Below are 18,103 nucleotides of genomic sequence, written 5' to 3' on the forward strand. Positions count from 1 at the left end.
TGTTTCTTTCTCCCACCGTGTTTTCAAGTCGTGCAGCCGCCCCGGGTCGTATGCTCATGCACACGCTCGTGCGGGTCCCGGTGGCCGTTCCGACCGGTCGAGCATGCGTGGGAGATTCTGGCCGACATGGCTTATATGCATTTTCTGCGCATTTCGTGATGGGTGCGATCATACCAGCACTAATGCACCGGATCCCATCAGAACTCCGCAGTTAAGCGTGCTTGGGCGAGAGTAGTACTAAGTTTGGTGACCACTTGGGAAGTCCTCGTGTTGCACCCCTTTTTCTATTTTTTTTATTATTATTTTTTTCAATCCTACCATTTTGTTTCTTTCTCCCACCGTGTTTTCAAGTCGTGCAGCCGCCCCGGGTCGTATGCTCATGCACACGCTCGTGCGGGTCCCGGTGGCCGTTCCGACCGGTCGAGCATGCGTGGGAGATTCTGGCCGACATGGCTTATATGCATTTTCTGCGCATTCCGTGATGGGTGCGATCATACCAGCACTAATGCACCGGATCCCATCAGAACTCCGCAGTTAAGCGTGCTTGGGCGAGAGTAGTACTAAGTTGGGTGACCACTTGGGAAGTCCTCGTGTTGCACCCCTTTTTCTATTTTTTTTATTATTATTTTTTTCAATCCTACCATTTTGTTTCTTTCTCCCACCGTGTTTTCAAGTCGTGCAGCCGCCCCGGCTCGTATGCTCATGCACACGCTCGTGCGGGTCCCGGTGGCCGTTCCGACCGGTCGAGCATGCGTGGGAGATTCTGGCCGACATGGCTTATATGCATTTTCTGCGCATTCCGTGATCGGTGCGATCATACCAGCACTAATGCACCGGATCCCATCAGAACTCCGCAGTTAAGCGTGCTTGGGCGAGAGTAGTACTAAGTTGGGTGACCACTTGGGAAGTCCTCGTGTTGCACCCCTTTTTCTATTTTTTTTATTATTATTATTTTCAATCCTACCATTTTGTTTCTTTCTCCCACCGTGTTTTCAAGTCGTGCAGCCGCCCCGGCTCGTATGCTCATGCACACGCTCGTGCGGGTCCCGGTGGCCGTTCCGACCGGTCGAGCATGCGTGGGAGATTCTGGCCGACATGGCTTATATGCATTTTCTGCGCATTCCGTGATGGGTGCGATCATACCAGCACTAATGCACCGGATCCCATCAGAACTCCGCAGTTAAGCGTGCTTGGGCGAGACTAGTACTAAGTTGGGTGACCACTTGGGAAGTCCTCGTGTTGCACCCCTTTTTCTATTTTTTTTATTATTATTTTTTTCAATCCTACCATTTTGTTTCTTTCTCCCACCGTGTTTTCAAGTCGTGCAGCCGCCCCGGCTCGTATGCTCATGCACACGCTCGTGCGGGTCCCGGTGGCCGTTCCGACCGGTCGAGCATGCGTGGGAGATTCTGGCCGACATGGCTTATATGCATTTTCTGCGCATTCCGTGATGGGTGCGATCATTCCAGCACTAATGCACCGGATCCCATCAGAACTCCGCAGTTAAGCGTGCTTGGACGAGAGTAGTACTAAGTTGGGTGACCACTTGGGAAGTCCTCGTGTTGCACCCCTTTTTCTATTTTTTTTTATTATTATTTTTTTCAATCCTACCATTTTGTTTCTTTCTCCCACCGTGTTTTCAAGTCGTGCAGCCGCCCCGGCTCGTATGCTCATGCACACGCTCGTGCGGGTCCCGGTGGCCGTTCCGACCGGTCGAGCATGCGTGGGAGATTCTGGCCGACATGGCTTATATGCATTTTCTGCGCATTTCGTGATGGGTGCGATCATACCAGCACTAATGCACCGGATCCCATCAGAACTCCGCAGTTAAGCGTGCTTGGGCGAGAGTAGTACTAAGTTGGGTGACCACTTGGGAAGTCCTCGTGTTGCACCCCTTTTTCTATTTTTTTTATTATTATTTTTTTCAATCCTACCATTTTGTTTCTTTCTCCCACCGTGTTTTCAAGTCGTGCAGCCGCCCCGGGTCGTATGCTCATGCACACGCTCGTGCGGGTCCCGGTGGCCGTTCCGACCGGTCGAGCATGCGTGGGAGATTCTGGCCGACATGGCTTATATGCATTTTCTGCGCATTTCGTGATGGGTGCGATCATACCAGCACTAATGCACCGGATCCCATCAGAACTCCGCAGTTAAGCGTGCTTGGGCGAGAGTAGTACTAAGTTTGGTGACCACTTGGGAAGTCCTCGTGTTGCACCCCTTTTTCTATTTTTTTTATTATTATTTTTTTCAATCCTACCATTTTGTTTCTTTCTCCCACCGTGTTTTCAAGTCGTGCAGCCGCCCCGGGTCGTATGCTCATGCACACGCTCGTGCGGGTCCCGGTGGCCGTTCCGACCGGTCGAGCATGCGTGGGAGATTCTGGCCGACATGGCTTATATGCATTTTCTGCGCATTCCGTGATGGGTGCGATCATACCAGCACTAATGCACCGGATCCCATCAGAACTCCGCAGTTAAGCGTGCTTGGGCGAGAGTAGTACTAAGTTGGGTGACCACTTGGGAAGTCCTCGTGTTGCACCCCTTTTTCTATTTTTTTTATTATTATTTTTTTCAATCCTACCATTTTGTTTCTTTCTCCCACCGTGTTTTCAAGTCGTGCAGCCGCCCCGGCTCGTATGCTCATGCACACGCTCGTGCGGGTCCCGGTGGCCGTTCCGACCGGTCGAGCATGCGTGGGAGATTCTGGCCGACATGGCTTATATGCATTTTCTGCGCATTCCGTGATCGGTGCGATCATACCAGCACTAATGCACCGGATCCCATCAGAACTCCGCAGTTAAGCGTGCTTGGGCGAGAGTAGTACTAAGTTGGGTGACCACTTGGGAACTCCTCGTGTTGCACCCCTTTTTCTATTTTTTTTATTATTATTATTTTCAATCCTACCATTTTGTTTCTTTCTCCCACCGTGTTTTCAAGTCGTGCAGCCGCCCCGGCTCGTATGCTCATGCACACGCTCGTGCGGGTCCCGGTGGCCGTTCCGACCGGTCGAGCATGCGTGGGAGATTCTGGCCGACATGGCTTATATGCATTTTCTGCGCATTCCGTGATGGGTGCGATCATACCAGCACTAATGCACCGGATCCCATCAGAACTCCGCAGTTAAGCGTGCTTGGGCGAGAGTAGTACTAAGTTGGGTGACCACTTGGGAAGTCCTCGTGTTGCACCCCTTTTTCTATTTTTTTTATTATTATTTTTTTCAATCCTACCATTTTGTTTCTTTCTCCCACCGTGTTTTCAAGTCGTGCAGCCGCCCCGGCTCGTATGCTCATGCACACGCTCGTGCGGGTCCCGGTGGCCGTTCCGACCGGTCGAGCATGCGTGGGAGATTCTGGCCGACATGGCTTATATGCATTTTCTGCGCATTCCGTGATGGGTGCGATCATACCAGCACTAATGCACCGGATCCCATCAGAACTCCGCAGTTAAGCGTGCTTGGGCGAGAGTAGTACTAAGTTGGGTGACCACTTGGGAAGTCCTCGTGTTGCACCCCTTTTTCTATTTTTTTTATTATTATTTTTTTCAATCCTACCATTTTGTTTCTTTCTCCCACCGTGTTTTCAAGTCGTGCAGCCGCCCCGGCTCGTATGCTCATGCACACGCTCGTGCGGGTCCCGGTGGCCGTTCCGACCGGTCGAGCATGCGTGGGAGATTCTGGCCGACATGGCTTATATGCATTTTCTGCGCATTCCGTGATGGGTGCGATCATACCAGCACTAATGCACCGGATCCCATCAGAACTCCGCAGTTAAGCGTGCTTGGGCGAGAGTAGTACTAAGTTGGGTGACCACTTGGGAAGTCCTCGTGTTGCACCCCTTTTTCTATTTTTTTTATTATTATTTTTTTCAATCCTACCATTTTGTTTCTTTCTCCCACCGTGTTTTCAAGTCGTGCAGCCGCCCCGGCTCGTATGCTCATGCACACGCTCGTGCGGGTCCCGGTGGCCGTTCCGACCGGTCGAGCATGCGTGGGAGATTCTGGCCGACATGGCTTATATGCATTTTCTGCGCATTCCGTGATGGGTGCGATCATACCAGCACTAATGCACCGGATCCCATCAGAACTCCGCAGTTAAGTGTGCTTGGGCGAGAGTAGTACTAAGTTGGGTGACCACTTGGGAAGTCCTCGTGTTGCACCCCTTTTTCTATTTTTTTTATTATTATTTTTTTCAATCCTACCATTTTGTTTCTTTCTCCCACCGTGTTTTCAAGTCGTGCAGCCGCCCCGGCTCGTATGCTCATGCACACGCTCGTGCGGGTCCCGGTGGCCGTTCCGACCGGTCGAGCATGCGTGGGAGATTCTGGCCGACATGGCTTATATGCATTTTCTGCGCATTCCGTGATGGGTGCGATCATACCAGCACTAATGCACCGGATCCCATCAGAACTCCGCAGTTAAGCATGCTTGGGCGAGAGTAGTACTAAGTTGGGTGACCACTTGGGAAGTCCTCTTGTTGCACCCCTTTTTCTATTTTTTTTATTATTATTTTTTTCAATCCTACCATTTTGTTTCTTTCTCCCACCGTGTTTTCAAGTCGTGCAGCCGCCCCGGCTCGTATGCTCATGCACACGCTCGTGCGGGTCCCGGTGGCCGTTCCGACCGGTCGAGCATGCGTGGGAGATTCTGGCCGACATGGCTTATATGCATTTTCTGCGCATTCCGTGATGGGTGCGATCATACCAGCACTAATGCACCGGATCCCATCAGAACTCCGCAGTTAAGCGTGCTTGGGCGAGAGTAGTACTAAGTTGGGTGACCACTTGGGAAGTCCTCGTGTTGCACCCCTTTTTCTATTTTTTTTATTATTATTTTTTTCAATCCTACCATTTTGTTTCTTTCTCCCACCGTGTTTTCAAGTCGTGCAGCCGCCCCGGCTCGTATGCTCATGCACACGCTCGTGCGGGTCCCGGTGGCCGTTCCGACCGGTCGAGCATGCGTGGGAGATTCTGGCCGACATGGCTTATATGCATTTTCTGCGCATTCCGTGATGGGTGCGATCATACCAGCACTAATGCACCGGATCCCATCAGAACTCCGCAGTTAAGCGTGCTTGGGCGAGAGTAGTACTAAGTTGGGTGACCACTTGGGAAGTCTTCGTGTTGCACCCCTTTTTCTATTTTTTTTATTATTATTTTTTTCAATCCTACCATTTTGTTTCTTTCTCCCACCGTGTTTTCAAGTCGTGCAGCCGCCCCGGCTCGTATGCTCATGCACACGCTCGTGCGGGTCCCGGTGGCCGTTCCGACCGGTCGAGCATGCGTGGGAGATTCTGGCCGACATGGCTTATATGCATTTTCTGCGCATTCCGTGATGGGTGCGATCATACCAGCACTAATGCACCGGATCCCATCAGAACTCCGCAGTTAAGCGTGCTTGTGCGAGAGTAGTACTAAGTTGGGTGACCACTTGGGAAGTCCTCGTGTTGCACCCCTTTTTCTATTTTTTTTATTATTATTTTTTTCAATCCTACCATTTTGTTTCTTTCTCCCACCGTGTTTTCAAGTCGTGCAGCCGCCCCGGCTCGTATGCTCATGCACACGCTCGTGCGGGTCCCGGTGGCCGTTCCGACCGGTCGAGCATGCGTGGGAGATTCTGGCCGACATGGCTTATATGCATTTTCTGCGCATTCCGTGATGGGTGCGATCAAACCAGCACTAATGCACCGGATCCCATCAGAACTCCGCAGTTAAGCGTGCTTGGGCGAGAGTAGTACTAAGTTGGGTGACCACTTGGGAAGTCCTCGTGTTGCACCCCTTTTTCTATTTTTTTTATTATTATTTTTTTCAATCCTACCATTTTGTTTCTTTCTCCCACCGTGTTTTCAAGTCGTGCAGCCGCCCCGGCTCGTATGCTCATGCACACGCTCGTGCGGGTCCCGGTGGCCGTTCCGACCGGTCGAGCATGCGTGGGAGATTCTGGCCGACATGGCTTATATGCATTTTCTGCGCATTCCGTGATGGGTGCGATCATACCAGCACTAATGCACCGGATCCCATCAGAACTCCGCAGTTAAGCGTGCTTGGGCGAGAGTAGTACTAAGTTGGGTGACCACTTGGGAAGTCCTCGTGTTGCACCCCTTTTTCTATTTTTTTTATTATTATTTTTTTCAATCCTACCATTTTGTTTCTTTCTCCCACCGTGTTTTCAAGTCGTGCAGCCGCCCCGGCTCGTATGCTCATGCACACGCTCGTGCGGGTCCCGGTGGCCGTTCCGACCGGTCGAGCATGCGTGGGAGATTCTGGCCGACATGGCTTATATGCATTTTCTGCGCATTCCGTGATTGGTGCGATCATACCAGCACTAATGCACCGGATCCCATCAGAACTCCGCAGTTAAGCGTGCTTGTGCGAGAGTAGTACTAAGTTGGGTGACCACTTGGGAAGTCCTCGTGTTGCACCCCTTTTTCTATTTTTTTTATTATTATTTTTTTCAATCCTACCATTTTGTTTCTTTCTCCCACCGTGTTTTCAAGTCGTGCAGCCGCCCCGGCTCGTATGCTCATGCACACGCTCGTGCGGGTCCCGGTGGCCGTTCCGACCGGTCGAGCATGCGTGGGAGATTCTGGCCGACATGGCTTATATGCATTTTCTGCGCATTCCGTGATGGGTGCGATCATACCAGCACTAATGCACCGGATCCCATCAGAACTCCGCAATTAAGCGTGCTTGGGCGAGAGTAGTACTAAGTTTGGTGACCACTTGGGAAGTCCTCGTGTTGCACCCCTTTTTCTATTTTTTTTATTATTATTTTTTTCAATCCTACCATTTTGTTTCTTTCTCCCACCGTGTTTTCAAGTCGTGCAGCCGCCCCGGCTCGTATGCTCATGCACACGCTCGTGCGGGTCCCGGTGGCCGTTCCGACCGGTCGAGCATGCGTGGGAGATTCTGGCCGACATGGCTTATATGCATTTTCTGCGCATTCCGTGATGGGTGCGATCATACCAGCACTAATGCACCGGATCCCATCAGAACTCCGCAGTTAAGCGTGCTTGGGCGAGAGTAGTACTAAGTTGGGTGACCACTTGGGAAGTCCTCGTGTTGCACCCCTTTTTCTATTTTTTTTATTATTATTTTTTTCAATCCTACCATTTTGTTTCTTTCTCCCACCGTGTTTTCAAGTCGTGCAGCCGCCCCGGCTCGTATGCTCATGCACACGCTCGTGCGGGTCCCGGTGGCCGTTCCGACCGGTCGAGCATGCGTGGGAGATTCTGGCCGACATGGCTTATATGCATTTTCTGCGCATTCCGTGATGGGTGCGATGAAACCAGCTCTAATGCACCGGATCCCATCAGAACTCCGCAGTTAAGCGTGCTTGGGCGAGAGTAGTACTAAGTTGGGTGACCACTTGGGAAGTCCTCGTGTTGCACCCCTTTTTCTATTTTTTTTTTTATTATTTTTTTCAATCCTACCATTTTGTTTCTTTCTCCCACCGTGTTTTCAAGTCGTGCAGCCGCCCCGGCTCGTATGCTCATGCACACGCTCGTGCGGGTCCCGGTGGCCGTTCCGACCGGTCGAGCATGCGTGGGAGATTCTGGCCGACATGGCTTATATGCATTTTCTGCGCATTTCGTGATGGGTGCGATCATACCAGCACTAATGCACCGGATCCCATCAGAACTCCGCAGTTAAGCGTGCCTGGGCGAGAGTAGTACTAAGTTGGGTGACCACTTGGGAAGTCCTCGTGTTGCACCCCTTTTTCTATTTTTTTTATTATTATTTTTTTCAATCCTACCATTTTGTTTCTTTCTCCCACCGTGTTTTCAAGTCGTGCAGCCGCCCCGGGTCGTATGCTCATGCACACGCTCGTGCGGGTCCCGGTGGCCGTTCCGACCGGTCGAGCATGCGTGGGAGATTCTGGCCGACATGGCTTATATGCATTTTCTGCGCATTCCGTGATGGGTGCGATCATACCAGCACTAATGCACCGGATCCCATCAAAACTCCGCAGTTAAGCGTGCTTGGGCGAGAGTAGTACTAAGTTGGGTGACCACTTGGGAAGTCCTCTTGTTGCACCCCTTTTTCTATTTTTTTTATTATTATTTTTTTCAATCCTACCATTTTGTTTCTTTCTCCCACCGTGTTTTCAAGTCGTGCAGCCGCCCCGGCTCGTATGCTCATGCACACGCTCGTGCGGGTCCCGGTGGCCGTTCCGACCGGTCGAGCATGCGTGGGAGATTCTGGCCGACATGGCTTATATGCATTTTCTGCGCATTCCGTGATGGGTGCGATCATACCAGCACTAATGCACCGGATCCCATCAGAACTCCGCAGTTAAGCGTGCTTGGGCGAGAGTAGTACTAAGTTGGGTGACCACTTGGGAAGTCCTCGTGTTGCACCCCTTTTTCTATTTTTTTTATTATTATTTTTTTCAATCCTACCATTTTGTTTCTTTCTCCCACCGTGTTTTCAAGTCGTGCAGCCGCCCCGGCTCGTATGCTCATGCACACGCTCGTGCGGGTCCCGGTGGCCGTTCCGACCGGTCGAGCATGCGTGGGAGATTCTGGCCGACATGGCTTATATGCATTTTCTGCGCATTCCGTGATGGGTGCGATCATACCAGCACTAATGCACCGGATCCCATCAGAACTCCGCAGTTAAGCGTGCTTGGGCGAGAGTAGTACTAAGTTGGGTGACCACTTGGGTAGTCCTCGTGTTGCACCCCTTTTTCTATTTTTTTTATTATTATTTTTTTCAATCCTACCATTTTGTTTCTTTCTCCCACCGTGTTTTCAAGTCGTGCAGCCGCCCCGGCTCGTATGCTCATGCACACGCTCGTGCGGGTCCCGGTGGCCGTTCCGACCGGTCGAGCATGCGTGGGAGATTCTGGCCGACATGGCTTATATGCATTTTCTGCGCATTCCGTGATGGGTGCGATCATACCAGCACTAATGCACCGGATCCCATCAGAACTCCGCAGTTAAGCGTGCTTGGGCGAGAGTAGTACTAAGTTGGGTGACCACTTGGGAAGTCCTCGTGTTGCACCCCTTTTTCTATTTTTTTTATTATTATTTTTTTCAATCCTACCATTTTGTTTCTTTCTCCCACCGTGTTTTCAAGTCGTGCAGCCGCCCCGGCTCGTATGCTCATGCACACGCTCGTGCGGGTCCCGGTGGCCGTTCCGACCGGTCGAGCATGCGTGGGAGATTCTGGCCGACATGGCTTATATGCATTTTCTGCGCATTCCGTGATGGGTGCGATCATACCAGCACTAATGCACCGGATCCCATCAGAACTCCGCAGTTAAGCGTGCTTGGGCGAGAGTAGTACTAAGTTGGGTGACCACTTGGGAAGTCCTCGTGTTGCACCCCTTTTTCTATTTTTTTTATTATTATTTTTTTCAATCCTACCATTTTGTTTCTTTCTCCCACCGTGTTTTCAAGTCGTGCAGCCGCCCCGGCTCGTATGCTCATGCACACGCTCGTGCGGGTCCCGGTGGCCGTTCCGACCGGTCGAGCATGCGTGGGAGATTCTGGCCGACATGGCTTATATGCATTTTCTGCGCATTCCGTGATGGGTGCGATCATACCAGCACTAATGCACCGGATCCCATCAGAACTCCGCAGTTAAGCGTGCTTGGGCGAGAGTAGTACTAAGTTGGGTGACCACTTGGGAAGTCCTCGTGTTGCACCCCTTTTTCTATTTTTTTATTATTATTTTTTTCAATCCTACCATTTTGTTTCTTTCTCCCACCGTGTTTTCAAGTCGTGCAGCCGCCCCGGCTCGTATGCTCATGCACACGCTCGTGCGGGTCCCGGTGGCCGTTCCGACCGGTCGAGCATGCGTGGGAGATTCTGGCCGACATGGCTTATATGCATTTTCTGCGCATTCCGTGATGGGTGCGATCATACCAGCACTAATGCACCGGATCCCATCAGAACTCCGCAGTTAAGCGTGCTTGGGCGAGAGTAGTACTAAGTTGGGTGACCACTTGGGAAGTCCTCGTGTTGCACCCCTTTTTCTATTTTTTTTATTATTATTTTTTTCAATCCTACCATTTTGTTTCTTTCTCCCACCGTGTTTTCAAGTCGTGCAGCCGCCCCGGCTCGTATGCTCATGCACACGCTCGTGCGGGTCCCGGTGGCCGTTCCGACCGGTCGAGCATGCGTGGGAGATTCTGGCCGACATGGCTTATATGCATTTTCTGCGCATTCCGTGATGGGTGCGATCATACCAGCACTAATGCACCGGATCCCATCAGAACTCCGCAGTTAAGCGTGCTTGGGCGAGAGTAGTACTAAGTTGGGTGACCACTTGGGAAGTCCTCGTGTTGCACCCCTTTTTCTATTTTTTTTATTATTATTTTTTTCAATCCTACCATTTTGTTTCTTTCTCCCACCGTGTTTTCAAGTCGTGCAGCCGCCCCGGCTCGTATGCTCATGCACACGCTCGTGCGGGTCCCGGTGGCCGTTCCGACCGGTCGAGCATGCGTGGGAGATTCTGGCCGACATGGCTTATATGCATTTTCTGCGCATTCCGTGATGGGTGCGATCATACCAGCACTAATGCACCGGATCCCATCAGAACTCCGCAGTTAAGCGTGCTTGGGCGAGAGTAGTACTAAGTTGGGTGACCACTTGGGAAGTCCTCGTGTTGCACCCCTTTTTCTATTTTTTTTATTATTATTTTTTTCAATCCTACCATTTTGTTTCTTTCTCCCACCGTGTTTTCAAGTCGTGCAGCCGCCCCGGCTCGTATGCTCATGCACACGCTCGTGCGGGTCCCGGTGGCCGTTCCGACCGGTCGAGCATGCGTGGGAGATTCTGGCCGACATGGCTTATATGCATTTTCTGCGCATTCCGTGATGGGTGCGATCAAACCAGCACTAATGCACCGGATCCCATCAGAACTCCGCAGTTAAGCGTGCTTGGGCGAGAGTAGTACTAAGTTGGGTGACCACTTGGGAAGTCCTCGTGTTGCACCCCTTTTTCTATTTTTTTTATTATTATTTTTTTCAATCCTACCATTTTGTTTCTTTCTCCCACCGTGTTTTCAAGTCGTGCAGCCGCCCCGGCTCGTATGCTCATGCACACGCTCGTGCGGGTCCCGGTGGCCGTTCCGACCGGTCGAGCATGCGTGGGAGATTCTGGCCGACATGGCTTATATGCATTTTCTGCGCATTCCGTGATGGGTGCGATCATACCAGCACTAATGCACCGGATCCCATCAGAACTCCGCAGTTAAGCGTGCTTGGGCGAGAGTAGTACTAAGTTGGGTGACCACTTGGGAAGTCCTCGTGTTGCACCCCTTTTTCTATTTTTTTTATTATTATTTTTTTCAATCCTACCATTTTGTTTCTTTCTCCCACCGTGTTTTCAAGTCGTGCAGCCGCCCCGGCTCGTATGCTCATGCACACGCTCGTGCGGGTCCCGGTGGCCGTTCCGACCGGTCGAGCATGCGTGGGAGATTCTGGCCGACATGGCTTATATGCATTTTCTGCGCATTCCGTGATGGGTGCGATCATACCAGCACTAATGCACCGGATCCCATCAGAACTCCGCAGTTAAGCGTGCTTGTGCGAGAGTAGTACTAAGTTGGGTGACCACTTGGGAAGTCCTCGTGTGTTGCACCCCTTTTTCTATTTTTTTTATTATTATTTTTTTCAATCCTACCATTTTGTTTCTTTCTCCCACCGTGTTTTCAAGTCGTGCAGCCGCCCCGGCTCGTATGCTCATGCACACGCTCGTGCGGGTCCCGGTGGCCGTTCCGACCGGTCGAGCATGCGTGGGAGATTCTGGCCGACATGGCTTATATGCATTTTCTGCGCATTCCGTGATGGGTGCGATCATACCAGCACTAATGCACCGGATCCCATCAGAACTCCGCAATTAAGCGTGCTTGGGCGAGAGTAGTACTAAGTTTGGTGACCACTTGGGAAGTCCTCGTGTTGCACCCCTTTTTCTATTTTTTTTATTATTATTTTTTTCAATCCTACCATTTTGTTTCTTTCTCCCACCGTGTTTTCAAGTCGTGCAGCCGCCCCGGCTCGTATGCTCATGCACACGCTCGTGCGGGTCCCGGTGGCCGTTCCGACCGGTCGAGCATGCGTGGGAGATTCTGGCCGACATGGCTTATATGCATTTTCTGCGCATTCCGTGATGGGTGCGATCATACCAGCACTAATGCACCGGATCCCATCAGAACTCCGCAGTTAAGCGTGCTTGGGCGAGAGTAGTACTAAGTTGGGTGACCACTTGGGAAGTCCTCGTGTTGCACCCCTTTTTCTATTTTTTTTATTATTATTTTTTTCAATCCTACCATTTTGTTTCTTTCTCCCACCGTGTTTTCAAGTCGTGCAGCCGCCCCGGCTCGTATGCTCATGCACACGCTCGTGCGGGTCCCGGTGGCCGTTCCGACCGGTCGAGCATGCGTGGGAGATTCTGGCCGACATGGCTTATATGCATTTTCTGCGCATTCCGTGATGGGTGCGATGAAACCAGCTCTAATGCACCGGATCCCATCAGAACTCCGCAGTTAAGCGTGCTTGGGCGAGAGTAGTACTAAGTTGGGTGACCACTTGGGAAGTCCTCGTGTTGCACCCCTTTTTCTATTTTTTTTTTTATTATTTTTTTCAATCCTACCATTTTGTTTCTTTCTCCCACCGTGTTTTCAAGTCGTGCAGCCGCCCCGGCTCGTATGCTCATGCACACGCTCGTGCGGGTCCCGGTGGCCGTTCCGACCGGTCGAGCATGCGTGGGAGATTCTGGCCGACATGGCTTATATGCATTTTCTGCGCATTTCGTGATGGGTGCGATCATACCAGCACTAATGCACCGGATCCCATCAGAACTCCGCAGTTAAGCGTGCCTGGGCGAGAGTAGTACTAAGTTGGGTGACCACTTGGGAAGTCCTCGTGTTGCACCCCTTTTTCTATTTTTTTTATTATTATTTTTTTCAATCCTACCATTTTGTTTCTTTCTCCCACCGTGTTTTCAAGTCGTGCAGCCGCCCCGGGTCGTATGCTCATGCACACGCTCGTGCGGGTCCCGGTGGCCGTTCCGACCGGTCGAGCATGCGTGGGAGATTCTGGCCGACATGGCTTATATGCATTTTCTGCGCATTCCGTGATGGGTGCGATCATACCAGCACTAATGCACCGGATCCCATCAAAACTCCGCAGTTAAGCGTGCTTGGGCGAGAGTAGTACTAAGTTGGGTGACCACTTGGGAAGTCCTCTTGTTGCACCCCTTTTTCTATTTTTTTTATTATTATTTTTTTCAATCCTACCATTTTGTTTCTTTCTCCCACCGTGTTTTCAAGTCGTGCAGCCGCCCCGGCTCGTATGCTCATGCACACGCTCGTGCGGGTCCCGGTGGCCGTTCCGACCGGTCGAGCATGCGTGGGAGATTCTGGCCGACATGGCTTATATGCATTTTCTGCGCATTCCGTGATGGGTGCGATCATACCAGCACTAATGCACCGGATCCCATCAGAACTCCGCAGTTAAGCGTGCTTGGGCGAGAGTAGTACTAAGTTGGGTGACCACTTGGGAAGTCCTCGTGTTGCACCCCTTTTTCTATTTTTTTTATTATTATTTTTTTCAATCCTACCATTTTGTTTCTTTCTCCCACCGTGTTTTCAAGTCGTGCAGCCGCCCCGGCTCGTATGCTCATGCACACGCTCGTGCGGGTCCCGGTGGCCGTTCCGACCGGTCGAGCATGCGTGGGAGATTCTGGCCGACATGGCTTATATGCATTTTCTGCGCATTCCGTGATGGGTGCGATCATACCAGCACTAATGCACCGGATCCCATCAGAACTCCGCAGTTAAGCGTGCTTGGGCGAGAGTAGTACTAAGTTGGGTGACCACTTGGGTAGTCCTCGTGTTGCACCCCTTTTTCTATTTTTTTTATTATTATTTTTTTCAATCCTACCATTTTGTTTCTTTCTCCCACCGTGTTTTCAAGTCGTGCAGCCGCCCCGGCTCGTATGCTCATGCACACGCTCGTGCGGGTCCCGGTGGCCGTTCCGACCGGTCGAGCATGCGTGGGAGATTCTGGCCGACATGGCTTATATGCATTTTCTGCGCATTCCGTGATGGGTGCGATCATACCAGCACTAATGCACCGGATCCCATCAGAACTCCGCAGTTAAGCGTGCTTGGGCGAGAGTAGTACTAAGTTGGGTGACCACTTGGGAAGTCCTCGTGTTGCACCCCTTTTTCTATTTTTTTTTTTTATTATTTTTTTCAATCCTACCATTTTGTTTCTTTCTCCCACCGTGTTTTCAAGTCGTGCAGCCGCCCCGGCTCGTATGCTCATGCACACGCTCGTGCGGGTCCCGGTGGCCGTTCCGACCGGTCGAGCATGCGTGGGAGATTCTGGCCGACATGGCTTATATGCATTTTCTGCGCATTTCGTGATGGGTGCGATCATACCAGCACTAATGCACCGGATCCCATCAGAACTCCGCAGTTAAGCGTGCCTGGGCGAGAGTAGTACTAAGTTGGGTGACCACTTGGGAAGTCCTCGTGTTGCACCCCTTTTTCTATTTTTTTTATTATTATTTTTTTCAATCCTACCATTTTGTTTCTTTCTCCCACCGTGTTTTCAAGTCGTGCAGCCGCCCCGGGTCGTATGCTCATGCACACGCTCGTGCGGGTCCCGGTGGCCGTTCCGACCGGTCGAGCATGCGTGGGAGATTCTGGCCGACATGGCTTATATGCATTTTCTGCGCATTCCGTGATGGGTGCGATCATACCAGCACTAATGCACCGGATCCCATCAAAACTCCGCAGTTAAGCGTGCTTGGGCGAGAGTAGTACTAAGTTGGGTGACCACTTGGGAAGTCCTCTTGTTGCACCCCTTTTTCTATTTTTTTTATTATTATTTTTTTCAATCCTACCATTTTGTTTCTTTCTCCCACCGTGTTTTCAAGTCGTGCAGCCGCCCCGGCTCGTATGCTCATGCACACGCTCGTGCGGGTCCCGGTGGCCGTTCCGACCGGTCGAGCATGCGTGGGAGATTCTGGCCGACATGGCTTATATGCATTTTCTGCGCATTCCGTGATGGGTGCGATCATACCAGCACTAATGCACCGGATCCCATCAGAACTCCGCAGTTAAGCGTGCTTGGGCGAGAGTAGTACTAAGTTGGGTGACCACTTGGGAAGTCCTCGTGTTGCACCCCTTTTTCTATTTTTTTTATTATTATTTTTTTCAATCCTACCATTTTGTTTCTTTCTCCCACCGTGTTTTCAAGTCGTGCAGCCGCCCCGGCTCGTATGCTCATGCACACGCTCGTGCGGGTCCCGGTGGCCGTTCCGACCGGTCGAGCATGCGTGGGAGATTCTGGCCGACATGGCTTATATGCATTTTCTGCGCATTCCGTGATGGGTGCGATCATACCAGCACTAATGCACCGGATCCCATCAGAACTCCGCAGTTAAGCGTGCTTGGGCGAGAGTAGTACTAAGTTGGGTGACCACTTGGGAAGTCCTCGTGTTGCACCCCTTTTTCTATTTTTTTATTATTATTTTTTTCAATCCTACCATTTTGTTTCTTTCTCCCACCGTGTTTTCAAGTCGTGCAGCCGCCCCGGCTCGTATGCTCATGCACACGCTCGTGCGGGTCCCGGTGGCCGTTCCGACCGGTCGAGCATGCGTGGGAGATTCTGGCCGACATGGCTTATATGCATTTTCTGCGCATTCCGTGATGGGTGCGATCATACCAGCACTAATGCACCGGATCCCATCAGAACTCCGCAGTTAAGCGTGCTTGGGCGAGAGTAGTACTAAGTTGGGTGACCACTTGGGAAGTCCTCGTGTTGCACCCCTTTTTCTATTTTTTTTATTATTATTTTTTTCAATCCTACCATTTTGTTTCTTTCTCCCACCGTGTTTTCAAGTCGTGCAGCCGCCCCGGCTCGTATGCTCATGCACACGCTCGTGCGGGTCCCGGTGGCCGTTCCGACCGGTCGAGCATGCGTGGGAGATTCTGGCCGACATGGCTTATATGCATTTTCTGCGCATTCCGTGATGGGTGCGATCATACCAGCACTAATGCACCGGATCCCATCAGAACTCCGCAGTTAAGCGTGCTTGGGCGAGAGTAGTACTAAGTTGGGTGACCACTTGGGAAGTCCTCGTGTTGCACCCCTTTTTCTATTTTTTTTATTATTATTTTTTTCAATCCTACCATTTTGTTTCTTTCTCCCACCGTGTTTTCAAGTCGTGCAGCCGCCCCGGCTCGTATGCTCATGCACACGCTCGTGCGGGTCCCGGTGGCCGTTCCGACCGGTCGAGCATGCGTGGGAGATTCTGGCCGACATGGCTTATATGCATTTTCTGCGCATTCCGTGATGGGTGCGATCATTCCAGCACTAATGCACCGGATCCCATCAGAACTCCGCAGTTAAGCGTGCTTGGGCGAGAGTAGTACTAAGTTGGGTGACCACTTGGGAAGCTTGTGTTGCACCCCTTTTTCTATTTTTTTTATTATTATTTTTTTCAATCCTACCATTTTGTTTCTTTCTCCCACCGTGTTTTCAAGTCGTGCAGCCGCCCCGGCTCGTATGCTCATGCACACGCTCGTGCGGGTCCCGGTGGCCGTTCCGACCGGTCGAGCATGCGTGGGAGATTCTGGCCGACATGGCTTATATGCATTTTCTGCGCATTCCGTGATGGGTGCGATCATACCAGCACTAATGCACCGGATCCCATCAGAACTCCGCAGTTAAGCGTGCTTGGGCGAGAGTAGTACTAAGTTGGGTGACCACTTGGGAAGTCCTCGTGTTGCACCCCTTTTTCTATTTTTTTTATTATTATTTTTTTCAATCCTACCATTTTGTTTCTTTCTCCCACCGTGTTTTCAAGTCGTGCAGCCGCCCCGGCTCGTATGCTCATGCACACGCTCGTGCGGGTCCCGGTGGCCGTTCCGACCGGTCGAGCATGCGTGGGAGATTCTGGCCGACATGGCTTATATGCATTTTCTGCGCATTCCGTGATGGGTGCGATCATACCAGCACTAATGCACCGGATCCCATCAGAACTCCGCAGTTAAGCGTGCTTGGGCGAGAGTAGTACTAAGTTGGGTGACCACTTGGGAAGTCCTCGTGTTGCACCCCTTTTTCTATTTTTTTATTATTATTTTTTTCAATCCTACCATTTTGTTTCTTTCTCCCACCGTGTTTTCAAGTCGTGCAGCCGCCCCGGCTCGTATGCTCATGCACACGCTCGTGCGGGTCCCGGTGGCCGTTCCGACCGGTCGAGCATGCGTGGGAGATTCTGGCCGACATGGCTTATATGCATTTTCTGCGCATTCCGTGATGGGTGCGATCATACCAGCACTAATGCACCGGATCCCATCAGAACTCCGCAGTTAAGCGTGCTTGGGCGAGAGTAGTACTAAGTTGGGTGACCACTTGGGAAGTCCTCGTGTTGCACCCCTTTTTCTATTTTTTTTATTATTATTTTTTTCAATCCTACCATTTTGTTTCTTTCTCCCACCGTGTTTTCAAGTCGTGCAGCCGCCCCGGCTCGTATGCTCATGCACACGCTCGTGCGGGTCCCGGTGGCCGTTCCGACCGGTCGAGCATGCGTGGGAGATTCTGGCCGACATGGCTTATATGCATTTTCTGCGCATTCCGTGATGGGTGCGATCATACCAGCACTAATGCACCGGATCCCATCAGAACTCCGCAGTTAAGCGTGCTTGGGCGAGAGTAGTACTAAGTTGGGTGACCACTTGGGAAGTCCTCGTGTTGCACCCCTTTTTCTATTTTTTTTATTATTATTTTTTTCAATCCTACCATTTTGTTTCTTTCTCCCACCGTGTTTTCAAGTCGTGCAGCCGCCCCGGCTCGTATGCTCATGCACACGCTCGTGCGGGTCCCGGTGGCCGTTCCGACCGGTCGAGCATGCGTGGGAGATTCTGGCCGACATGGCTTATATGCATTTTCTGCGCATTCCGTGATGGGTGCGATCATTCCAGCACTAATGCACCGGATCCCATCAGAACTCCGCAGTTAAGCGTGCTTGGGCGAGAGTAGTACTAAGTTGGGTGACCACTTGGGAAGCTTGTGTTGCACCCCTTTTTCTATTTTTTTTATTATTATTTTTTTCAATCCTACCATTTTGTTTCTTTCTCCCACCG

At 51.3% G+C, this 18,103-nt stretch overlaps 56 non-coding genes across 56 annotated transcripts; all 56 read left to right on the forward strand.

Moving 5' to 3' along the window:
• The first annotated feature begins 160 nt into the window (after positions 1-160).
• On the forward strand, positions 161-279 carry LOC127144888 (5S ribosomal RNA). Its single transcript, XR_007816675.1, has one exon. It is a non-coding gene; the product is annotated as a 5S ribosomal RNA (ribosomal RNA).
• Positions 280-483: 204 nt separating this feature from the next.
• LOC127145381 (5S ribosomal RNA) lies at positions 484-602 on the forward strand. The gene has a single exon (XR_007817160.1). It is a non-coding gene; the product is annotated as a 5S ribosomal RNA (ribosomal RNA).
• Positions 603-806: 204 nt separating this feature from the next.
• LOC127144783 (5S ribosomal RNA) lies at positions 807-925 on the forward strand. The gene has a single exon (XR_007816571.1). It is a non-coding gene; the product is annotated as a 5S ribosomal RNA (ribosomal RNA).
• A 204-nt stretch (positions 926-1,129) lies between these two features.
• LOC127144545 (5S ribosomal RNA) lies at positions 1,130-1,248 on the forward strand. Its single transcript, XR_007816333.1, has one exon. It is a non-coding gene; the product is annotated as a 5S ribosomal RNA (ribosomal RNA).
• A 204-nt stretch (positions 1,249-1,452) lies between these two features.
• LOC127144851 (5S ribosomal RNA) lies at positions 1,453-1,571 on the forward strand. The gene has a single exon (XR_007816639.1). It is a non-coding gene; the product is annotated as a 5S ribosomal RNA (ribosomal RNA).
• Positions 1,572-1,776: 205 nt separating this feature from the next.
• On the forward strand, positions 1,777-1,895 carry LOC127145382 (5S ribosomal RNA). Its single transcript, XR_007817161.1, has one exon. It is a non-coding gene; the product is annotated as a 5S ribosomal RNA (ribosomal RNA).
• A 204-nt stretch (positions 1,896-2,099) lies between these two features.
• LOC127144889 (5S ribosomal RNA) lies at positions 2,100-2,218 on the forward strand. The gene has a single exon (XR_007816676.1). It is a non-coding gene; the product is annotated as a 5S ribosomal RNA (ribosomal RNA).
• A 204-nt stretch (positions 2,219-2,422) lies between these two features.
• LOC127145383 (5S ribosomal RNA) lies at positions 2,423-2,541 on the forward strand. The gene has a single exon (XR_007817162.1). It is a non-coding gene; the product is annotated as a 5S ribosomal RNA (ribosomal RNA).
• Positions 2,542-2,745: 204 nt separating this feature from the next.
• Positions 2,746-2,864, forward strand: LOC127144850 (5S ribosomal RNA). Its single transcript, XR_007816638.1, has one exon. It is a non-coding gene; the product is annotated as a 5S ribosomal RNA (ribosomal RNA).
• A 204-nt stretch (positions 2,865-3,068) lies between these two features.
• Positions 3,069-3,187, forward strand: LOC127145385 (5S ribosomal RNA). Its single transcript, XR_007817164.1, has one exon. It is a non-coding gene; the product is annotated as a 5S ribosomal RNA (ribosomal RNA).
• Positions 3,188-3,391: 204 nt separating this feature from the next.
• LOC127145386 (5S ribosomal RNA) lies at positions 3,392-3,510 on the forward strand. Its single transcript, XR_007817165.1, has one exon. It is a non-coding gene; the product is annotated as a 5S ribosomal RNA (ribosomal RNA).
• Positions 3,511-3,714: 204 nt separating this feature from the next.
• On the forward strand, positions 3,715-3,833 carry LOC127145387 (5S ribosomal RNA). Its single transcript, XR_007817166.1, has one exon. It is a non-coding gene; the product is annotated as a 5S ribosomal RNA (ribosomal RNA).
• A 204-nt stretch (positions 3,834-4,037) lies between these two features.
• On the forward strand, positions 4,038-4,156 carry LOC127144535 (5S ribosomal RNA). Its single transcript, XR_007816323.1, has one exon. It is a non-coding gene; the product is annotated as a 5S ribosomal RNA (ribosomal RNA).
• A 204-nt stretch (positions 4,157-4,360) lies between these two features.
• LOC127144992 (5S ribosomal RNA) lies at positions 4,361-4,479 on the forward strand. Its single transcript, XR_007816779.1, has one exon. It is a non-coding gene; the product is annotated as a 5S ribosomal RNA (ribosomal RNA).
• Positions 4,480-4,683: 204 nt separating this feature from the next.
• Positions 4,684-4,802, forward strand: LOC127145388 (5S ribosomal RNA). Its single transcript, XR_007817167.1, has one exon. It is a non-coding gene; the product is annotated as a 5S ribosomal RNA (ribosomal RNA).
• A 204-nt stretch (positions 4,803-5,006) lies between these two features.
• Positions 5,007-5,125, forward strand: LOC127144679 (5S ribosomal RNA). Its single transcript, XR_007816467.1, has one exon. It is a non-coding gene; the product is annotated as a 5S ribosomal RNA (ribosomal RNA).
• A 204-nt stretch (positions 5,126-5,329) lies between these two features.
• On the forward strand, positions 5,330-5,448 carry LOC127144869 (5S ribosomal RNA). Its single transcript, XR_007816657.1, has one exon. It is a non-coding gene; the product is annotated as a 5S ribosomal RNA (ribosomal RNA).
• A 204-nt stretch (positions 5,449-5,652) lies between these two features.
• On the forward strand, positions 5,653-5,771 carry LOC127144655 (5S ribosomal RNA). Its single transcript, XR_007816443.1, has one exon. It is a non-coding gene; the product is annotated as a 5S ribosomal RNA (ribosomal RNA).
• Positions 5,772-5,975: 204 nt separating this feature from the next.
• On the forward strand, positions 5,976-6,094 carry LOC127145389 (5S ribosomal RNA). The gene has a single exon (XR_007817168.1). It is a non-coding gene; the product is annotated as a 5S ribosomal RNA (ribosomal RNA).
• A 204-nt stretch (positions 6,095-6,298) lies between these two features.
• LOC127144944 (5S ribosomal RNA) lies at positions 6,299-6,417 on the forward strand. The gene has a single exon (XR_007816731.1). It is a non-coding gene; the product is annotated as a 5S ribosomal RNA (ribosomal RNA).
• Positions 6,418-6,621: 204 nt separating this feature from the next.
• On the forward strand, positions 6,622-6,740 carry LOC127144995 (5S ribosomal RNA). Its single transcript, XR_007816781.1, has one exon. It is a non-coding gene; the product is annotated as a 5S ribosomal RNA (ribosomal RNA).
• Positions 6,741-6,944: 204 nt separating this feature from the next.
• Positions 6,945-7,063, forward strand: LOC127145390 (5S ribosomal RNA). Its single transcript, XR_007817169.1, has one exon. It is a non-coding gene; the product is annotated as a 5S ribosomal RNA (ribosomal RNA).
• Positions 7,064-7,267: 204 nt separating this feature from the next.
• Positions 7,268-7,386, forward strand: LOC127144940 (5S ribosomal RNA). The gene has a single exon (XR_007816727.1). It is a non-coding gene; the product is annotated as a 5S ribosomal RNA (ribosomal RNA).
• A 204-nt stretch (positions 7,387-7,590) lies between these two features.
• Positions 7,591-7,709, forward strand: LOC127145464 (5S ribosomal RNA). Its single transcript, XR_007817246.1, has one exon. It is a non-coding gene; the product is annotated as a 5S ribosomal RNA (ribosomal RNA).
• A 204-nt stretch (positions 7,710-7,913) lies between these two features.
• On the forward strand, positions 7,914-8,032 carry LOC127145004 (5S ribosomal RNA). Its single transcript, XR_007816791.1, has one exon. It is a non-coding gene; the product is annotated as a 5S ribosomal RNA (ribosomal RNA).
• A 204-nt stretch (positions 8,033-8,236) lies between these two features.
• On the forward strand, positions 8,237-8,355 carry LOC127145391 (5S ribosomal RNA). Its single transcript, XR_007817170.1, has one exon. It is a non-coding gene; the product is annotated as a 5S ribosomal RNA (ribosomal RNA).
• A 204-nt stretch (positions 8,356-8,559) lies between these two features.
• Positions 8,560-8,678, forward strand: LOC127144800 (5S ribosomal RNA). Its single transcript, XR_007816588.1, has one exon. It is a non-coding gene; the product is annotated as a 5S ribosomal RNA (ribosomal RNA).
• Positions 8,679-8,882: 204 nt separating this feature from the next.
• On the forward strand, positions 8,883-9,001 carry LOC127145392 (5S ribosomal RNA). The gene has a single exon (XR_007817171.1). It is a non-coding gene; the product is annotated as a 5S ribosomal RNA (ribosomal RNA).
• Positions 9,002-9,205: 204 nt separating this feature from the next.
• On the forward strand, positions 9,206-9,324 carry LOC127145393 (5S ribosomal RNA). The gene has a single exon (XR_007817172.1). It is a non-coding gene; the product is annotated as a 5S ribosomal RNA (ribosomal RNA).
• A 204-nt stretch (positions 9,325-9,528) lies between these two features.
• Positions 9,529-9,647, forward strand: LOC127145394 (5S ribosomal RNA). The gene has a single exon (XR_007817173.1). It is a non-coding gene; the product is annotated as a 5S ribosomal RNA (ribosomal RNA).
• Positions 9,648-9,850: 203 nt separating this feature from the next.
• On the forward strand, positions 9,851-9,969 carry LOC127145396 (5S ribosomal RNA). The gene has a single exon (XR_007817175.1). It is a non-coding gene; the product is annotated as a 5S ribosomal RNA (ribosomal RNA).
• Positions 9,970-10,173: 204 nt separating this feature from the next.
• LOC127145397 (5S ribosomal RNA) lies at positions 10,174-10,292 on the forward strand. The gene has a single exon (XR_007817176.1). It is a non-coding gene; the product is annotated as a 5S ribosomal RNA (ribosomal RNA).
• A 204-nt stretch (positions 10,293-10,496) lies between these two features.
• Positions 10,497-10,615, forward strand: LOC127145398 (5S ribosomal RNA). The gene has a single exon (XR_007817177.1). It is a non-coding gene; the product is annotated as a 5S ribosomal RNA (ribosomal RNA).
• Positions 10,616-10,819: 204 nt separating this feature from the next.
• LOC127144656 (5S ribosomal RNA) lies at positions 10,820-10,938 on the forward strand. Its single transcript, XR_007816444.1, has one exon. It is a non-coding gene; the product is annotated as a 5S ribosomal RNA (ribosomal RNA).
• Positions 10,939-11,142: 204 nt separating this feature from the next.
• On the forward strand, positions 11,143-11,261 carry LOC127145399 (5S ribosomal RNA). Its single transcript, XR_007817178.1, has one exon. It is a non-coding gene; the product is annotated as a 5S ribosomal RNA (ribosomal RNA).
• A 204-nt stretch (positions 11,262-11,465) lies between these two features.
• On the forward strand, positions 11,466-11,586 carry LOC127144987 (5S ribosomal RNA). The gene has a single exon (XR_007816774.1). It is a non-coding gene; the product is annotated as a 5S ribosomal RNA (ribosomal RNA).
• Positions 11,587-11,790: 204 nt separating this feature from the next.
• On the forward strand, positions 11,791-11,909 carry LOC127144996 (5S ribosomal RNA). Its single transcript, XR_007816782.1, has one exon. It is a non-coding gene; the product is annotated as a 5S ribosomal RNA (ribosomal RNA).
• Positions 11,910-12,113: 204 nt separating this feature from the next.
• Positions 12,114-12,232, forward strand: LOC127145400 (5S ribosomal RNA). Its single transcript, XR_007817179.1, has one exon. It is a non-coding gene; the product is annotated as a 5S ribosomal RNA (ribosomal RNA).
• A 204-nt stretch (positions 12,233-12,436) lies between these two features.
• LOC127144941 (5S ribosomal RNA) lies at positions 12,437-12,555 on the forward strand. The gene has a single exon (XR_007816728.1). It is a non-coding gene; the product is annotated as a 5S ribosomal RNA (ribosomal RNA).
• Positions 12,556-12,759: 204 nt separating this feature from the next.
• On the forward strand, positions 12,760-12,878 carry LOC127145465 (5S ribosomal RNA). The gene has a single exon (XR_007817247.1). It is a non-coding gene; the product is annotated as a 5S ribosomal RNA (ribosomal RNA).
• A 204-nt stretch (positions 12,879-13,082) lies between these two features.
• Positions 13,083-13,201, forward strand: LOC127145005 (5S ribosomal RNA). The gene has a single exon (XR_007816792.1). It is a non-coding gene; the product is annotated as a 5S ribosomal RNA (ribosomal RNA).
• A 204-nt stretch (positions 13,202-13,405) lies between these two features.
• LOC127145401 (5S ribosomal RNA) lies at positions 13,406-13,524 on the forward strand. Its single transcript, XR_007817180.1, has one exon. It is a non-coding gene; the product is annotated as a 5S ribosomal RNA (ribosomal RNA).
• Positions 13,525-13,728: 204 nt separating this feature from the next.
• On the forward strand, positions 13,729-13,847 carry LOC127144801 (5S ribosomal RNA). Its single transcript, XR_007816589.1, has one exon. It is a non-coding gene; the product is annotated as a 5S ribosomal RNA (ribosomal RNA).
• Positions 13,848-14,051: 204 nt separating this feature from the next.
• Positions 14,052-14,170, forward strand: LOC127145402 (5S ribosomal RNA). Its single transcript, XR_007817181.1, has one exon. It is a non-coding gene; the product is annotated as a 5S ribosomal RNA (ribosomal RNA).
• Positions 14,171-14,375: 205 nt separating this feature from the next.
• Positions 14,376-14,494, forward strand: LOC127145466 (5S ribosomal RNA). The gene has a single exon (XR_007817248.1). It is a non-coding gene; the product is annotated as a 5S ribosomal RNA (ribosomal RNA).
• Positions 14,495-14,698: 204 nt separating this feature from the next.
• Positions 14,699-14,817, forward strand: LOC127145006 (5S ribosomal RNA). The gene has a single exon (XR_007816793.1). It is a non-coding gene; the product is annotated as a 5S ribosomal RNA (ribosomal RNA).
• Positions 14,818-15,021: 204 nt separating this feature from the next.
• Positions 15,022-15,140, forward strand: LOC127145403 (5S ribosomal RNA). Its single transcript, XR_007817182.1, has one exon. It is a non-coding gene; the product is annotated as a 5S ribosomal RNA (ribosomal RNA).
• Positions 15,141-15,344: 204 nt separating this feature from the next.
• Positions 15,345-15,463, forward strand: LOC127145404 (5S ribosomal RNA). Its single transcript, XR_007817183.1, has one exon. It is a non-coding gene; the product is annotated as a 5S ribosomal RNA (ribosomal RNA).
• Positions 15,464-15,666: 203 nt separating this feature from the next.
• Positions 15,667-15,785, forward strand: LOC127145405 (5S ribosomal RNA). Its single transcript, XR_007817184.1, has one exon. It is a non-coding gene; the product is annotated as a 5S ribosomal RNA (ribosomal RNA).
• A 204-nt stretch (positions 15,786-15,989) lies between these two features.
• Positions 15,990-16,108, forward strand: LOC127145407 (5S ribosomal RNA). Its single transcript, XR_007817186.1, has one exon. It is a non-coding gene; the product is annotated as a 5S ribosomal RNA (ribosomal RNA).
• Positions 16,109-16,312: 204 nt separating this feature from the next.
• Positions 16,313-16,429, forward strand: LOC127145013 (5S ribosomal RNA). The gene has a single exon (XR_007816798.1). It is a non-coding gene; the product is annotated as a 5S ribosomal RNA (ribosomal RNA).
• Positions 16,430-16,633: 204 nt separating this feature from the next.
• On the forward strand, positions 16,634-16,752 carry LOC127145408 (5S ribosomal RNA). Its single transcript, XR_007817187.1, has one exon. It is a non-coding gene; the product is annotated as a 5S ribosomal RNA (ribosomal RNA).
• Positions 16,753-16,956: 204 nt separating this feature from the next.
• Positions 16,957-17,075, forward strand: LOC127145409 (5S ribosomal RNA). Its single transcript, XR_007817188.1, has one exon. It is a non-coding gene; the product is annotated as a 5S ribosomal RNA (ribosomal RNA).
• A 203-nt stretch (positions 17,076-17,278) lies between these two features.
• LOC127145410 (5S ribosomal RNA) lies at positions 17,279-17,397 on the forward strand. Its single transcript, XR_007817189.1, has one exon. It is a non-coding gene; the product is annotated as a 5S ribosomal RNA (ribosomal RNA).
• Positions 17,398-17,601: 204 nt separating this feature from the next.
• On the forward strand, positions 17,602-17,720 carry LOC127145411 (5S ribosomal RNA). The gene has a single exon (XR_007817190.1). It is a non-coding gene; the product is annotated as a 5S ribosomal RNA (ribosomal RNA).
• A 204-nt stretch (positions 17,721-17,924) lies between these two features.
• On the forward strand, positions 17,925-18,041 carry LOC127145014 (5S ribosomal RNA). Its single transcript, XR_007816799.1, has one exon. It is a non-coding gene; the product is annotated as a 5S ribosomal RNA (ribosomal RNA).
• The last annotated feature ends 62 nt before the right edge of the window (positions 18,042-18,103 follow it).

Source organism: Cucumis melo, chromosome 12 (assembly GCF_025177605.1).
Source record: "Cucumis melo cultivar AY chromosome 12, USDA_Cmelo_AY_1.0, whole genome shotgun sequence".
NCBI lineage: Eukaryota > Viridiplantae > Streptophyta > Magnoliopsida > Cucurbitales > Cucurbitaceae > Cucumis > Cucumis melo.